The 17,962-nt window shown below is 38.2% G+C and overlaps 1 protein-coding gene and 2 pseudogenes across 2 annotated transcripts in view; 1 reads left to right on the forward strand and 2 right to left on the reverse strand.

Moving 5' to 3' along the window:
* Positions 1-3,901: 3,901 nt before the first annotated feature.
* On the reverse strand, positions 3,902-8,181 carry LOC144581917 (cryptochrome-1 pseudogene; annotated as a pseudogene).
* Positions 8,182-9,549: 1,368 nt separating this feature from the next.
* On the reverse strand, positions 9,550-11,971 carry LOC144581676 (cryptochrome-1 pseudogene; annotated as a pseudogene).
* Positions 10,326-17,962, forward strand: part of LOC144581918 (uncharacterized) — a 91,821-nt gene continuing 84,184 nt past the window's right edge. For both annotated transcript variants that reach the window (XR_013533348.1, XR_013533349.1), the window contains exon 1: positions 10,326-10,471. The gene's annotated coding sequence lies outside the window, so the exon portion shown is untranslated. The remainder of the gene's footprint in view (positions 10,472-17,962) is intronic.

A 17,962-nucleotide genomic window follows, 5' to 3' on the forward strand; every position in this document is an offset into this window, starting at 1 on the left:
CTAAAATAATCTTCTTTGGCTTTGTGTCTCACATCCAGGGCACACTGGTGCAATGGGTGGACTCTCAAGGCCTTAGGCAGCTTCACACCTGTGGCCTTATAGGGTTCACCTGCATGGCTCTTCGCACAAGTTGTTGAGTGCCTGCCCCTTTCCAAGGTGCAGGGAGCAAGCAGCTGGTGGATCTACCATTCTAGGGTCTGAAATACTTGGAGAATGTAAGCCATCGGCTTTGATGGCTTTCATGTGGTATTAAGCCTGCAGGTGCACAGAATTTCAGTGTGGTAGATCTTGGCAACCTGCACTTTATAAATAAAAGAGATTTAGCTTGCTCACAGTTCTGCAGAATTTGTAGGAAGCATTGTGCTGGCATCTGCTCAGCTTCTGGAGAAGCCTCAGGCAGCATTTTCTGTCATGGTGGAAGACAAAGGGGGAGCCTCCTTATCATGTGAAAGCAGGAGTGAACAAAAGGTGGAGAGGTGACACACACTTTTAAATGATTGGATCTCATGAGAACTCATTACTACAAGGACGGTACTAAGCTATTTATGAGGACACACCACCATGACCCAATCAACTCCCATCAGGCCCCACCTCCAACATAGGGAATTACATTTCAGCATGAGAGATGGGACAAATATCCAACTATATTACATTGTATTATACACTTCACATGGTAGAGAGAATTTAATGTTTCTTAAGTAACTAGCTAATTTAACCTCATAATGTTAGATAGATGTATGAATGAACAAACATGCCATGACAAATGCTTCTTTTGGCACATATGTTAGCTCCATCATCTTAATTACTGATTTAAAAAATGCTTTGATTCTCCTAAAATTTTTGAAATGTTTAAGTTCTTGATTTAACCCCAGGGCTTCTTGGATGGCTTTGTGTTATGCAGACTAAAGGAATTACAGAATTTCAGAGCTAGGCACATGACTTCCTCCTAGAGCATCTTTTCCCAGTTGTCATTCAGCTTCCTCTGGACCATTCTTACTTTGGACTAAATCATGGTAAAATAAGGCAGTTAATTATGCTAACAAGCCAATATACAATTATTAGGTAATTTTACTGTGTTTTGCTGAAATATTTTAAATTTCCTTTGATCTCCATTTATTTATTGTCTATCTTGTGCAGGCACCGTTTTACATAAAATGTTTCATTTAAAGTGGTCAGTTGATTTAACTATCTGAGACTTCAGTCTCCTATTTACAATATTTATGTGCCATTTGTAAGTTTATAAAGAATTTTGTTCACAAAAGTGTAGAATAATGAAATTTGGGTAATTGTGTTTTGTTTAAGTCAATGTACCATGGTTTGAACAGAACTGTTCTATCTCTGGATAATTGTTACTCATGTTTTGAATATAAATAAAAACTGTTTTTAAAGTTTTCTTTCCATGTCATGTTTCAGTCTTAGCTTGGGTAATTATAATGTTATTCATTCAGATCTGTGCTTCTTTGTGACACTATCTGCTTCTGTTTTCCTTTTACTATCTTTTTCTTATGATCCTTTATTTCTGATTTTTTCCTTGTATGACCATATTATTTATGTACTTCCCATCTTCATCTGTATCACTGGCAAGTAACTAGCAAGTCTTGAAAAAGTTACTCTCTGGGTGTTTTAAAATAGTATGCTTGCATTGTAATTTTTACCTATAAAACTTATTTATTTTTATCATCTTTTTTTGAATTTATTCTTGTTCTATCTTTATACAGTTTTACCATCCACATTATTGCTATTTTGTCAAGTCACTTATTATATATGATACAGTTTGCTAAAAAGAGGTGCCAGATTTTTACTCAGAAAATTTTCCAGTTTATTATTTTGTTTTTAGGAAACTTCGTTTGGCTAAAAGAGCAGTGTAGAGCTTTAATAGCAATTCTGCATATTTGTAATGTTTTTAGACCAGGCACAATCGGCACAATTCTACATATTGTACCTATGCATGCAAATCAACTAGTTTAAATTTTTAATTCACACGATTGATCTTTACCAATTTGCTATTGATTAGACACAGAACATTAACTTACCTGTATCTAAAGATCCTTGCCTGAATCACTTATTTAACTAAAAGAACAAATCAATATTTGTGTACACCTAAGAGTCATATTGCTAATATCACTGAGAATGTCTTGCCCTTCATGTGGAAGAGGCAGTAAATGTTGATGATTGCATTATTTTTGTGCTAAGAGAATTTCAGAATTATAAAGAACAACATGTTGAGACTAGAAAAATTAAGTGTATAAAATATATTTTGGTATTATTGCACCTAAAAAGGAATTTAAGGATGTTTGTGCATTTTTGAAATAATAAAGTTTGCTGTGTTTATATTAGGCTGTATATTTCTTTAAGTGCTTGATTAATAATAACTCGCAGAAACTTCTAAGATAGTTTCAGAGAAAATTGTCCATATATGTGTATATGTGTGTATATATTCGTATATATAATCTTTATGTATATATGTAAGTTATATGTATATACACATATATGTGTATATATATACATACACATATTATATGTATGTATATATATACACATATTATATGTATGTATATATATACACATATTATATATATACAAACACAGATATACCTTACATATGTATATATATACCTTACATATGTATATATACACATATATGTGCATATACATATACCTTAGATATGTTATATATGTTAGATAATTTTACTGAGTTTTGCTGAAATCTTTTTAATTTCCTTTGATCTCTATTCATTTAATGTCTGTCTTGTGCACACACTGTTTTACATAAAATGTTTCATTTAAAGTGGTCAGGTGATATCAGAATAACACGTAAAATCTGTTTTTGATGTTTAAGGATATATAATATGTGTATATATTATATTATATACACATATACCTTACATATATTGGGTTATATGTAAGGTATATGTATAATACATTTATACCTTACATGCATTATGTATAAAACATAATACATGTAAGGTATATGTATATACACAATTACATAATACATATAATATGTGTATATGCATATACATTACATATGTTATACATTACATATTATATGTATTATATAATTACATTATATTACATCACATATAACATGCATATATACATATTATATATGTGTATATACACATAAACATATGTAATAATATAATTACATTATACGTAGTACATATGCACATACCTTACCTGTCTTTACTATATGTATATATTGTCCATACATACACATATTATGTTGTATGTAAGGTATATGTATGTACATATATGTATTATATAATTACATTATATAACATAATATGCATATATACATAAATAATCGAATTAAATTATATGTAATAGATATACACATACCTTACGTATCTTTACTATATGTATATATTGTCCATATATACACATACATAAATTACAGATAAATATCTACCTTACTTAGTTGTATTATTTAGGTTTTCTCTATAATTACATAGATTTTGTTTATTTCATATTTTAAAGACTAAGAAATCTGATTCTCCTATGTCTAGAGTGTGTCTTCCTAGTTATTAATAGTAGCTTCATGAATTATTGCTATTATGTCCTCCTCATGGAATTTTTTTTGTTAATATGAACCACCCTTGTAGACTGCATATTATTTCTTAATAAATGCATCTTATTTGATATTACGATCTTTACTTCTTATTTTTATTGATAGGTACTTGTGTTATGTTTGCATATTATTTTTAAGAAAACTTTATGAATCACTTTGCTTCAGGTGTATTTCACAGCATTACATGGGTTTTTAGTGTGATGTAATAATAGCATTTTATATAAATAAACATTTATCATAATGGCAGAACTTTTAGTCTATTAATATTTTATGTTTTCTGTCATAATTCTTAAGTCTTTTACTACAAGGACTTATTTTTTGTGTCTTTTTTGTTTTGTGTATGGATCTGATATTTATAATTAGATTATAATTTATATGTTTTTCAGGTGTTTATTATTTTATTAGCATAAAACATCTTTGAGTATTATCTATTTTCATCCAATAATTGGGTGGTTGTGTGTTTTCTTTAGATAGCATCTATTATATTGCTACTATCAACAGTAATAAAAGTTAGGAAATATCAACTCTCCCCTCTTTTAAAAAGATGAAGTTACTATAGCCAAATAGATACCCAATATACCCAAACTAGCTCCCACAAAGAAAGAAAACTTTCAGACTCATTTTATATAGCTAGACTTGGGTCATATTAAAAAAGGCCTTTCCCCAGAGTATTCAGATGAATGAGCAGATTGTGTGTAGCTGTCTGCATGTGCGGGAAAGTACGTGCAGCGGTGGGAGGTAATTCCAGTCATTGGCATGGAGAAAATTGACTATAAACAGGCAGAGGGTCATTACTTGGCAGGGAAAGCCTCCATTTGAGCATTGCTTAGATTGAGAGGTAGAGGCTGCATTTTACATGAACCACTCTCACATGACATTAACGCCAGCCAGGCTGCAACTTCACTATTCTTTTCCCATTGTTCCCCTTCCCATCATTCCTCTTAACTCCACCCCAATACTGACAAAGAAAAGTTTGGTGTGGAAAAAGAGTAGGGCAGTGAGATGGAAAGTTATTAAAGAATACAACTTTGAGTCATTCAATTTTTGGAAGGTTTCTGAGTCTCAATCAGCTCAGAACTAGAGAGGGGAAAAAGCTTTAAATTGAACAAAAAACCTGCAAATTTAACATCAATTTTTTTTTTTTGAGATGGAATCTTGCTCTTGTCTCCCAGGCAGGAGTGCAGTGGCACAATCTCAGCTCATTGCAACCTTCGCCTCCTAGGTTCAAGCAATTCTCCGGCTTCAGCCTCCCAAGTAGCTAGTATTACAGGTGCCCACAACCATGCCCAGCTAATGTTTGTATTTTTAGTAGAGACAGGGTTTCACCACGTTGGTCAGGCTGGTCTCAAACTCCTGATCACAGCTGATCCATCAGCCTCAGCCTTCCACAGTGTTGGTATTACAGGCGTGAGCCACTGCGCCCGGCCTAACATCAGTTTTGAAGTAACTCTAAGACCTAACATTTAGCCTATTCATTAATATCAAAGAAGTCCTGGAAAAGTTGTTATAACATTTGCCAAGATTTTCCTTGTAGCTGGAGAGAAATGATTAAAGAGTGGGTCTCAAGGCAGCTATGAGAAAGAAAAAGGTTATTTTTTGCTGGTGTCTGAAAGAATTCATTCTGAAACTGACTACATATATAAAGTTTATTAAGAAAAAAAGAATCCCTGATACTTGGTAAAACTGGTAAGGCAGACTTTGTTCAAGGAAGGTCATGGTGATAGGTATAGGGAACATTACAATGATCACTGGGTAAGCAGTAACACCAAATTCAGCATTGTGGCTCACATAGGGTTCACAGAGGGGAACATTATTATTATTAAGGAGGAGCATATGAACCGCTCCAAACGTATTTGTAATATTTTATTTCTTAATCTGGGTGGTAAATATATGAGTGCTTATTCTTCTGTTGTTTTCAAACTGTCTAATATTAAATAGAAATCTTTACAGATACATACACATACTGCTACTGATGTTGTAATGGATACATCTTTCTCTGAAAAACAGTTTGGCAAATACAGAGATTTTAGTTAAATATTCGTAACCTTCAAAAATGAGTTATCACCAGAGATGTAAGTGAGATCACTTAAAGACAATGCACGGAAGAGGGAGATGAGAGGGTCTGAGACGTTGCCTGGGTCCAGCAAAGGGAAGGATGACCAGGAAGGGAGAGCACCACAGCACGGCAGGAGAGGCAGGAGAAAGAGAAGAGAGAGACATGGTACAGGAGTGGGGCAAAGGGCTTTTCAAGAAGAGGAAATGGTAAGTAGAACTGCCTGCCTATTAAAAAACAAAACAAAAATTAAAGATAAACTGAAAAATCTGCTTTAGCTTCAGGGACATGGAAGCCATTAGTGACCATAGCCAGAGTGATGGGGATGGAAGCAAAATTGTTAATGGTGCAGTGATAAGCATATGTGGAGGACTCCAGGATGCAGCTCTCAGATCCCTCTTCAAGGATAAAGAACTTGTTACTCTAGCTGCTGCCAAGGCTGCCAGCACACAGTCCGCATCTACCAGCCCTCCTTTGGGATGTGCCTCAGCTGTGGAAAGCCATTTCACTCAAGTTCACATCACCATTCCTGTTACCTCCTACATTCCATGACTGACTGATATGGGTATAAAGTCCCTGTTCTCTTACCCCCACCACAGACAGCTCTGAAGTTTCATCCCATCTTCAAAACTCCCACTGGGGACAGCTGAGGCTTCCATTGAGAAGGTATTGAAGCTCAGCTGGTCCTCTTCTCTATCCTGTTTCTATCATCTCTCTTCTACCGTTGTTCATTCCAAGAGCACTTTGGAATAAAAGAACATGCAGATTTCTTTTTTTGTGTGTGAGACGGAGTTTTGCTGTTGTTACCCAGACTGGAGTGCAATGGCACAATCTCGGCTCACCGCAACCTCTACCTCCCGGGTTCAAGCAATTTTCCTACCTCAGCCTCTCGAGTAATTGGGAATACAGGCACCTGCCACCATGCCCAGCTAATTTTTGTATTTTTAGTAGAGATGGGGTTTCACCTTATTGACTATGATGGTCTCTATCTCTTGACCTCATGATCCCCCCGCCTCGGCCTCCCAAAGTGCTGGGATTGTAGGCGTGAGCCACCGCGCCCAGCCAAACATGCAGATTTCTATCTGAGCATCTACTACTTGTCACTACTTCAGCTCACTCTGAATAAAAATAAGCGATGTCTTTACTACAGGCAAGCTCTCTTAGTAGACAGCGAGAAAATTGAAAAAATGATTAAAGACAACATTTTCAAGATGTTTGAAAATTTAGAGAAAGTAAAAGAACTTCGAAGTGTGGTGAGAAAATTTCCTGCCTTTACATTTTTATTTAAGAGAGACATTTCATGAAGCAGACACACTTAACAACACTTTAAAAAAATATGTTAAGGTGCTTGGAAACACACTTTTTTTTTCTTATTTGCACATATTTTAATAACAAGGTCATTTTAGTAATCAATCAACAAAGAAACAGAGAGAATTTTACACAGGATACTTCCACAAGTTTGGGTGAAAAAAGGTTTACGTGAAAGTTTAAAACATATACTATCTGTGTTAACAGAGGTTACAATACCAATTTTGATTATGCACAGTATCTAAAACATTATTATGCAAAGTTAGATCAAACAACAATGTTAAGTAAATTCTGTCCTAAAATTTTAAGTCTTTTAAGAAAGTCTAAAAGCCTCCTCTTTTCCCACTGACTGTCAAAACTTTGAGTTTTATGTCAGACTATCAATTTCTCATTTTAACTTTTACCCTACATGAAAAATTATCAAAAATATACAGATGGGTCTATACTAATTGTGACTATTTATATTTACATTAAGCAAAGTATCTGGCCAAGTTCTTTATACACAAATTACCACTTGTTCTTTGTGAAATTCATTAAAAAGGTAAAAACCACAGAAATGTCATTTGAAACAACATATTTCAGTATGGAACTGTTTTCCATCAATGAAGAATATTTTTAAATAACTGAACTGAAAAGTATTGAACTCCCCACCAATTTCAGCTGCAACAGTGTTCCTCCTGAATGTTTCCTAATTAGCGCTGTCTCTGTGTGTCCTCTTCCTGACTAGGATGTTTCCCACCACTAAGACCAGTGCTCATGGACCTTCTTCCTTGCTTCAATAGGTGAGTTTGCTGAATGTCGCCATGGGCACAGTGTAAAATACCACTCCCCTGAGAGCAACGTCCACTGCTGCGACAGCCTGGGATATTTTCTGTAGAATATCCCATGAAGCTTCCATTCCTACTAGGATTAGAAGGTACTGAAGCTAGAAGACCTAGTCCTCTATATTGTGAAAGCTGCTGATAGATCTGTTTCATTCTTTCAATATTCAAACGACTTGCCTCAGCATGCTTCACCACTGGTTTAGGATAATTAACTCCTATCAAACATTTGGCTACCTTTTGGATACCTTCTGGTGCATTCCAGGGATCATCGATATATTTTGCAGGGAAGCCTCTTAGGACAGGCAAATAACACCTGATATAGTCTCCATTAGGATTTGTTCTCCTACCAAAACCAACAGGGTAATAGCAGTGAAAAAACTGTTGAAAAAAGGAATTACAAGACAGCCACATCCAACTTCCAGCATTTATGCTCCAATCTGCATCAAGCAATCATTCTTCAAATACCTTCATTCTTTCTTCCCAACGAATCCACAGGTCCCCCGTGTCAGGAAGCAAGCAACTGCATGCCTGGCTAGATGATGAATCCAGCCCTCCTGAGGAAGCTGAGTCACGATGGCATCAATCCAGGGAAAGCCTGTCCTGCCTTCTGCTCATTTGGCTAAAGCCTGAGAATTTTTATCCCAAGGAATCTGAACACAGATAGGGTTTCCTTCCATTTTATCGAAGCGTGGATTATTTGTTGCTGCTATATAGAAAAACTCACACCATAGCAGTTGCCCATAAAGGGAAAGGGGAAGAGAACTGCTCTTCTTTACCTTTTGGTAGAGGTCTGTTAGTTGGAAGTAAAACAGCCGACATGACAAACAGCCAAATCGGAGTTAAGGACCAAGTCCAGTAGGGCTTCCAAGCAGATTTTGCATTTATTCAAGGTCTTTCAAAGTTTGCCACCCAAACTTTTCTTTCCAAATGAGTAAGTGCTTCAATTTCTTCGCCTGGCCACACTGCAGAGGATAATCTGTATCAAAACCGAGCTCCCCCAGTGAAGAGACTCCATATTTCTCATTATGATCATCAGACAGAGGAGTTGTGCACTTCTGTATCCCTTCTAAAGTAATTGTTGTTGAAACCGAGTGAGCCTGAAATTACCACTGAGACAAAGACTAGGCCAAATTACAGGGTTCTTTTTTTTTGAGACGGAGTTCGCTGCTGTTACCCAGGCTGGAGTGCAATGGCATAATCTCGGCCCACCGCAACCTCTGCCTCCTGGGTTCAGGCAATTCTCCTGCCTCAGCCTCCCGAGTAGCTGGGATTACAGGCACGGGCCACCATGCCCAGCTAATTTTTTGTCTTTTTAGTAGAGATGGGGTTTCACCATGTTGACCAGGATGGTCTCGATCTGTTGACCTCGTGATCCACACGCCTCGGCCTCCCAAAGTGCTGGGATTACAGGCTTGAGCCACCGGGCCGGGCTCAATTACAGGGTTTTCATTGTCAGCGGCCACAGAGGACTTGCGTCTCTTTAAACCGCGGCCCTGAAAGGAGGGTGTTAAGATCTTTAATGACCTTAAACCACCTCCTGGGCGGGAGTGAGGGCGAGAGGCTTCGGACATTCCGATTGTTACTTAAGTGGTTCACAGAAGTTAAGATAAGCGTTGGTTTGCACTGTGTTTGGATAGGTGGAAATTACAGACCTTAGTTACTTATTACAAGTTTCAGGGGCCATGACGTTGTGGGTTTGGACTGCTTGCCTAAGGCATCACGGTTACTGGGGGCAGTTTCAACGGAAAGCCGAGGTATGGGCGAGGCCTGCAGTTTATGGGGCAATTACCATGTCACATTGTCTCTACTGGTATCTCTAGAGGTTCCATTTTGCTGATGAGAGTCTGGACTCTGGTAAGTTAGAGGCGGCTGTCCACCATTGAGTTCCATGATCTTGTCTAGGTCATATAATGTACGCGAAATTCTTACAATGACTTCTATTCCAGCGTCAGCTGCCAGTTTCTTAATAGCGGCATCTCGTTCCTTGCCAGAGGGCTCAGAATCATATTCAATTGGAAGTTTAGTCATGTTCCATTCCTTCAAAAGCCTGGGAAGCACAGCTGCTGGTTGTCCACGAACCATGAACAGACGGGAGTTTAATTTTCGTAGACTGGCATCAAGATCCTCAAGACATTGAATCAAAAATCGCCACCTGATGATACCCACATTGGAGGAGCCGGGGAACCAGGGGTCCAGGACGTAGACTCCGCGCATGGCGTCGGCCCCCGAATGCATTCCTTCAGGGTGGGGTTGTCGTGGAACCAGTGCCGGGCATTCACCCCGATGCCTGGGGACGAGGAGGGTCCTCCACAGAGAAATTCCAGGAAGGAGGCTCCGGCTCATAACCTTCGCTTCCAGGAGAACTGCCTCACCCGAGGAGTGAGGAAAGGTCAGCGGAGAGGGTCAGGAAAAATGACCCCGAGGAGGGGGCGGGAGAACGCGCGGGTGCTGGAGGCGCAATGGGAAGATGAGCGGAGGTTGCCCAGTCCGCAGAGTCCGGGTGTGACGCCTTTAAGAGCCCGCGCCCGCTGCCAGCGTCTGGAGGTGATGCGTTAACTTCCAGGGCCTCGGACCTCCGGAGCCTGAGCAAGTTCCAGGAGCTCGAGTCGCCACCACAGCCCCAGGAGCTCGAGCCGCCACCACAGCCCCAGGAAGGTCGTCACGGAAACCTCGCCCCGCAGAGGCGGCCCCTGAGGACACAACGGCCTGCCCCAGGTGAGTCACCCAGGAGGGGAGGGAGCCCCTGTGGGCGGCGCTGCTGTCCCTCGGCCCCAGGGAAAAGACCGGGGATGGAGGACGGAGGCGGTGGTCGAGGCCTATGGATGGCTGCCGGCCGGTGACCGGTCCTAGGCCGCCCGGGTGACTCTGCCGCCGCCGCGTCAGCGGCCCCAAACATTTTTTAAAACATGCTACATACAAAGAAAAAATTGTAGAGAACTCTCAGAGGACAAAAACAATGAAAAATCTAGACTTCAGAGAAGTGGCAAAGTCTTAAAGCCAACAGCGATCCTGGGGTATCTGTCAACCCTGATGGCTCCCAGGCCTTTGTTTTAATGGGCTTGACATAGGGAAAGAAAGCAAAGCCCAGGACCTACTCAAGGTGGGAGATCCAGCCAAGACCCCCACACAGAGCTCGGATATCCAGCCAAGACCCGGAAACAGAGCTACGGACACTGAAGAGCACTTATCAAATGGAGACCAAAAAAGGAGCATTGAAGCCAACTAACCCCACAGAGAGAAAGAAAGGCAGCCACCTCAGCCTTGGGTTTCAGGTCTGGAGGGAATAGCTGTGATGCTTGCTCTTCAATTTTCTAACCAAAATCTGTTATATAGTTTGAGGTGTATAATTTAGGTATATAATTAGGTTATTATATAGGTTTGAGGTATGTATATATATATATATATATAATACATACATATATAATAAAATATATATATATGTATGTATATACCATCTCTGTAGTCTTCCCAAAACCAAAAATAATGAATGTAAAACATGTCTTTTGTATAGCATTTGGCTGGTGCATACCCCAAATCTCTTAAAACACTTAAACTTGGGCATTAAAGAGTTCTTCCAAATAAGCTTCAGATGATTGAAATACATTTTTAAAATAGATAAAACTCATGAATAAAACTATGAAAAAGATCAGGAGAAACAGCAACAAAAAAAGTAAGAAATGCTGGAGATCTTTTAATGATAGATACTGAATATAGAATAAGTAGCTTAATGCATTTTAAGAAATAAAAAGTAATTTTAAAATTTAGTCAAGTATTGAAAGGGTATCGGAAAGGATAAGATCAGTCTGCAAATCTGGAAATAAAATATAAATTTTAGAAATGATAAATGTAGCTGGAAAGTAGAAATGCAATGGATTGTTTAAAGAACAAAAGTATAAGTGCTCATCCCATCATTACTTTGTTTGCTGAGGTATTTCATAATAAAACAAAATAAAATTATAGTGAACACTTTTTCCTGTTCTTCCATGGCATGTGATAAAACAGAACAGCAAACAAATGACATTTTAGTGTATACAAGTGCTTAGTTTTCATGTTAACTAACAGATGATGTACCTGGAGTGTTCCTAAGTGTCTTGTTCACAGAATTTGATCAGCTTGAGGCTTGACTGAAAGTAGTGTGTTCAAGTTGCTCCTTCTGTGAAGAGTTTGACTGAAGAGTACCAAAATATGCCACCCCAAAGCATGCCTACTTGGCATTTGGATTATTTTAAACTGAACTCCATTAAGAACCAGCAGATGCAGGCAAAGTGCTAACAACAGGGTAGAGTTTTTCTTTTGTAAAGGAAAATTACATTTATAAAGGAAAGTTTCATCTGTAAAACAAGTCTTTCTCACTTGTACCAGGAAGAGGACCCTTAATTATTTTTCAGTGGCAATGGCACTGACAAATCTACATAACAAAGTGTACTCAACAACTTTGTTTACCACATTGTTTCCTGGTCAACTACACATAACTTGCCTCTACCACCTAGAAGCTGAAAAACTCCTTTTCCTTGGTTTAGCTTAAGATGGTATTTTAGCCAAAGTTTTAATCATCCTTTGGGTTTAGTCTTTGCTGGGCACTTCCATTTGTACATGTTCCATGCACATGATAATAGACTTCGGTTTGCTTTTCTCTTCTTAGTGTGAACGTTAAATAATGAGATTTTAAAAGTATCATTAGGGATAGAGTTTATTTGCCTACAAACCTGAAAAACACTGAACAAATGGGGTCAGCATTTCCAAAGTGGAGGAGTTCATTTTTCACTTATATAGGTGCAGACAGCAATATTTTGATAGGATTACAACATTTTGCTACAGTAGGTAGTCAGACAAACATGATGATCACCAGCTTCCCAGTAAGATCTCAGGAGTTGGTGAGTCGTCTCAAGTATGTGCATTAAGAAGCAAAATGAGAGTTTAACTGGTATATGACCTTCTGGGGACATTTCACCGGCAAACGGAAGAATGCTTTGGGTGAGCATGTGTACGGCTCTAGTAAACACACTGTGCATGCTCACCTTCCAAGTGCCAGCAGACCACTGGTTATGCAGACAGCCCAGCCCCAAGGGAATAATCAAGGGAAAAGGGATGCAAGATGCTGGAAGTGTGCCAGCACATAAAACCCTAAGTCCAAGGACTAATGGGTCACTTGTCTTCCAAGTTGCTTGTTGGTCCCTACTCTAAGTGTACTTTACTTTCTTTTCATTCCTGCTCTGAAGCTTTTTAATACACTTTTACTCTTACACTAAAACTTGCCTGAGTCTCTTCTTCTGCCTTATGTCCCTTAGTCAAATTCTTTGAGGTTGCTGAAGATCCATATGGATTCAACACCCGTAACTTGGATATCCACCACTGCTAGCAATTTCCCATACAAATCCAGGCGTATACACTACAGTGACTTGGTTGGTTATAGATTGCACATTCCAAGGAAGATTATTTATACTTTATACATCCATGAAGAGGGATAGTGATCTAGAGGGGAGTCGTTTCTCTAGTTCCATTTGGTCTCAATTAAGTACAGAAAGGCAGAAATTGTGTGACTCACATTGCAAAGCTGCATCCCTTCAGGGCTCAGGATAATATCAAGTTTCAGAAGTTTTAATTTGTAATTATTTTTAGTTGAAATTATTTAATTTCACATTTTAATCAAGATCTTTAGGAGAAATTGTCATAGATACACTCAAATGATTTAGCTCTTTTTATGTTATGGAGCTTAGTCCTAAATCGCTAGCAAGGTTCATTCGGAGAGTGCCACGTTCTACAGCAGGAGGAACTTTTCAGGCTTCAAAGCTGGTGGAATATAAGACAAATTTAAAGCAACATGAGAGAAGTGAATTTGTGACCTGAGTCAGGGTATATGGCTACATCTTTAATTAATGTAATTTTTTGAATGACTGTTAGTTTTTTTCGGCTGTACATTGACTTCATGGAAAACAAATGCAGTAGCAGCAGTGAGGACAAAAACATGACAAAACACAACAAATGATTATAATTCCTGGAATAAGTAATAAGCCACCAGGCTTCCCAAGGTCCAAACCAGCTCTTTAGCCAATCATTCAGAAAAGGTGTTGGATCTGAAAGGTTGGTTATTTAGCTTTTCCTATCAGCAATTAATTTAGTAATTTTATCTAATTAATTTGGGATATAGACACAACACTCAGTTTTCATGGTAGTGCAGGTTCTTCCTTGGGCTGCAGTGAGTATGTCTAAAGGCATATAGTTTTGTGACACAGCCTTTCTCATAAAATAGACTTCATCGTATAATAATGAAATACTTATGTAGCTGTCATTTGGGGTCTTTTTTTGTACAGTTGATTAGGGCCTCTATGTGATAGTATACACTCAATACCCAGTTGTGGAAAAAAGATGGAAGCTAAGTGATTATATTAAGTACCTAAGTTATTGATACCAAAATGATTAATGCCAATGGAATATAGAATGAACCCAATGAGATGGTAAAACAGAAAGATATGTGGGCTTTCAAAGGGTGTTTGACCTTGTGCTGAAGCATAACCTAAAGAACATCATCCTAAGCATCGTAGTGGTAACTTTGGTCCTGGACTGGCACTGCACGCCAAGGCATTTTATTTGGAGCTAGTGAATAATTGCCTGGTCACAGTGCCCATTCAGAGGCAGTCAATTACTAATTTGTAATTGAATGATGTGGACACACTGTTTTTTAAGACTCTGTTTCATATTTTTAGTGTTATTGGGCCTCATATTTTTGGTGTGATTCTTTTGTAAGCATATAAAAGGGCAAGCTGACCAAGCTGACCAAAAGAGTGGGTAAAGCAGATTCAACTGTTCCAAATGTGTGTTGGACTATTTCGAAATCCAGTTGTATTTTATCTTTCAATTGGGGCAGCATGAGAGTGAAAGCTAACAAACTGGTCTCTTATACAGGAAAGCTCTTCCCATGTCCTTTGTTTTGGAAAGTGTTTAATAGGCCAGCGATGTACCTAATTCTTAGGCCTACTGGTGTTCAGCACTGATGATTGTTTTGAGAAACATGGATCTATTTCTGATGTTCTATACAATCTTGTTCTTGGAAAGGGGATACCCACTATGGTAGGCTAGAATAACCAGAGAGGTACATGACATTACGAACCCAACAAATATTCCTGTCATATGCTGGCACAGTCCTCAGAGGTTTGTTTCATGGGCAACAGCTGGTGATAATAGCAACAAAACATAAGAACTAGCAACAAAAAGAAAGAAATTTGGCAGGAACTTTCCTATCTACTAACAATTATCAATATTGTGTTTATTTAGATACAGGCCTGGGCTGAGGTGTTAGGAAAGCTGACTACCTCAAATGTTATCTTTTCCTCCTTCTTGGTTCCAAAGAATTTTAATTTTATATCGCTTGTTTGAGATAAAGTCCCAACTGGCAAAATTGTTTTCCTTAAATGGGTGGCATGTATCCAGGATCCAATTCCTTCAGCTTAGTGGCACGAGGGTTGGCTAGGAGCACCTAAGAAGATTCCTTTCTGTATTTTTTAGTAGAGATAGGGTTTCGCCATGTTGGCCTTAGAGAGGCCATTGAAAGATATTGGTTCTAACAGACAAAATTTCATGGTTGAAATATGTGATGTTTGAGTGTTTTGTCTCCTAGGAGCCTACTATGGAAAGAGTCTTTTCCTAAATTATAGTTTATAGTTAGCTGCCTTATAAGGCCACTGCAATAATACAGCATATCCCCTTTTAATATCATACATTTCCAATTTCCTTGAGACAATTTCATAGGTCTGCCTGTTATGCCTTCAAATGGAGACCTCTGGTGTTTGCCAAAAGGGGCTGATATTAGGTTAAGCAAAACCAATGGAAGAGATTTTAGCCAAAGAACTTAAAAAAAACTCAGTTAATTTTGTCAATGGAGTTTTAATTATTCCATTTGTGTGTTACGCTAACCTAAATGACAAAGGTGAGAGGCAAAATGAAAATGTTGGAGACTGGGCCAGACTTTTCATATTGACTGGATTATATATCAGTAAAATGAATAACTTTGTCATTATAAAGTTCTAGAGGAACTCGTAAGTTAAAATAATTTTCTTCAAGAGAATTCTACTTACTGCTAAGGCTGCTGCTCTTGTGTATGGAAATGTTTCTATCCAAAGAGAAAACAAGAATGTACTTATATTCTTGTGATGGTGGTAGCTGAATAGAATCTAGCTGCCATGCCTCAAAAGAGCCTTTTGGTAAAGGAATATGGACTTGTTGAGAACTATATAAAGGTTTCCCTGGATTGTGTTTTGGGCAGCTATTGCAGTCATCGTATACTCTATAAGCAACAGTTGAAGAACCTTTTCAAGATACTGTTTTCCCTAAGCTGTCTTTTTGTTGAGGCTCTCAGAAAAGAAAGATGACTATTTTGGTTAGAAGTAAGCGTAGACAATTTGAACCATATCATAGCTTAGTCTTGGAGAAGTACATTTTCTCTTTTGATTCCCAAATCTCTTGTTCTGTTTTTGGAGCTCTGTATTGAGATAATTTTATATCAAAATTAGGTGCTTCCTTAAAAATAAAATGGGTCAATTTTCTTATTCAGATATCTTTACTGTAGCCCTTTTTGCTATATTATCTGCTAACTGATTTTACATGCTTGCTGGAGTGTCTGACTCTAACGGCCTAGAATCTGGATAACAGTTAATGATTCTGGCGGTAGTATGGCTTCCAATAATTTCAAAACGAGGCATGTGTTTTTTGTGGACTAACTGGAAGAGGTTAAAAATCTTCTTTGTTTCCATAGCATTTTTAAAGTCTTGAGCTATTCTGAAAGCATATCTGCTATCTGTATCAATGTTAGCATTCATTCCTTTTACAGGTTGCTAGGCTCTAATTAACGTTATTCACTCTTCTTTTTGGGCTGAGATTGCTCCTGGAAGGATGCACTTTTGAATTCCTAAGCCAAGGGTGCTATAGCATTACTTGCATGATAAATTACATATATCTTACTTAATCCTTTAAGTAAGATACATTTGTAACACAAACATTAGTGTTAGTAAGGGGTTTATTTGCAGGTCCTTTCCAGGAGAAAGAAGCTGGTCAGTTAATATGCAATCATGCAGCATGCCATCTGAAGGCAGGGCAGAAGAGTGACAGCATTTCGATTATTCCATCTGGAAATTGTAATATGGGGAGCAGAGAGAGAAAGAACTTCATAAACCGTTATTCTACTAACCAAACACTGTTGAGTTTGTTGAGGTTAGAAGCATTCCCACTTCTTTGAATGTGACAAAGACAGTGAGGAGCGATCTCATCATTATTTCTTCAGTTGCTCTTATTAATAGAGAGAGCAACTATAACCGGGAGAGAACAGTAACAGGTACTCTTTTCAGGCAAATGGGAATCCTCCAGCAGCGGAATCCAACTGTTGACTATAGTATCCTACTATATTTTGATCTCATGGATTTGCATCAGAACACCTAAGGTGTTTCCCAGATTTTCATAAACAAACAATGAAAAGGGAATATTGTAATTTGGTGTACTAATACTGGACCATCTATAACACTCTTTACATTTCTTCCATTGGTAACTAATTTTGCTCTGTCTATTCCATGGGGTCTGGCTTATCTTGTTTTTAAAAAAGATATAAATGTTGAGTTTTAAAGGAAAAGGTTGGAATCCAGTTTCTGCAGTATCCTCCTAATCCCCCAAAACTTCTGTACTGTTTCTTAGATTTCGGGGTAGGGACAACTAATATTCCTTTCATTTTATCCAGATTGAAAGAAAAGCCTTCCTTTGATATTAGGTGACCTAAATATCTTACTGTTTCTGACAGAACTGAAGTTTTTCTTTTGAGACCTTGTATCCCTTTGAAGTTAGTTGTTATGATAAAGACATTCCATCCTCTAGGGAGGCTTGCTTACACTCTGAGCAGAGAAGTAAACTATCTACATGTGATATCAAGGTAGTTTTCTTAGGGAAATTAACATCTGAAAGGTCCACTTTGGTTATTTTTGAAAATAAATTGGTTTTACAGTATATCCCTAAGAAATGATTGTCCATGTGCATTGTCTGCCTTATCAGGTGAAGGTGAAGAGAAATCGACTATCTGTATCCACAGGAATGCTAAAGAATGCATGGTGTACGTCTATTACAGTAAAGAACTAACTTTCAGCTGGGAATGTAAGCAGGGGATGGAGAGGGGATGTCCCGAAGATGCTCCCAGTTCCCGGCTTGGATGTGCCCGGGTCCTTGGACTCT

The sequence above is a fragment of the Callithrix jacchus genome, chromosome 3 (genome assembly GCF_049354715.1).
Source record: "Callithrix jacchus isolate 240 chromosome 3, calJac240_pri, whole genome shotgun sequence".
Classification (NCBI taxonomy): domain Eukaryota; kingdom Metazoa; phylum Chordata; class Mammalia; order Primates; family Cebidae; genus Callithrix; species Callithrix jacchus.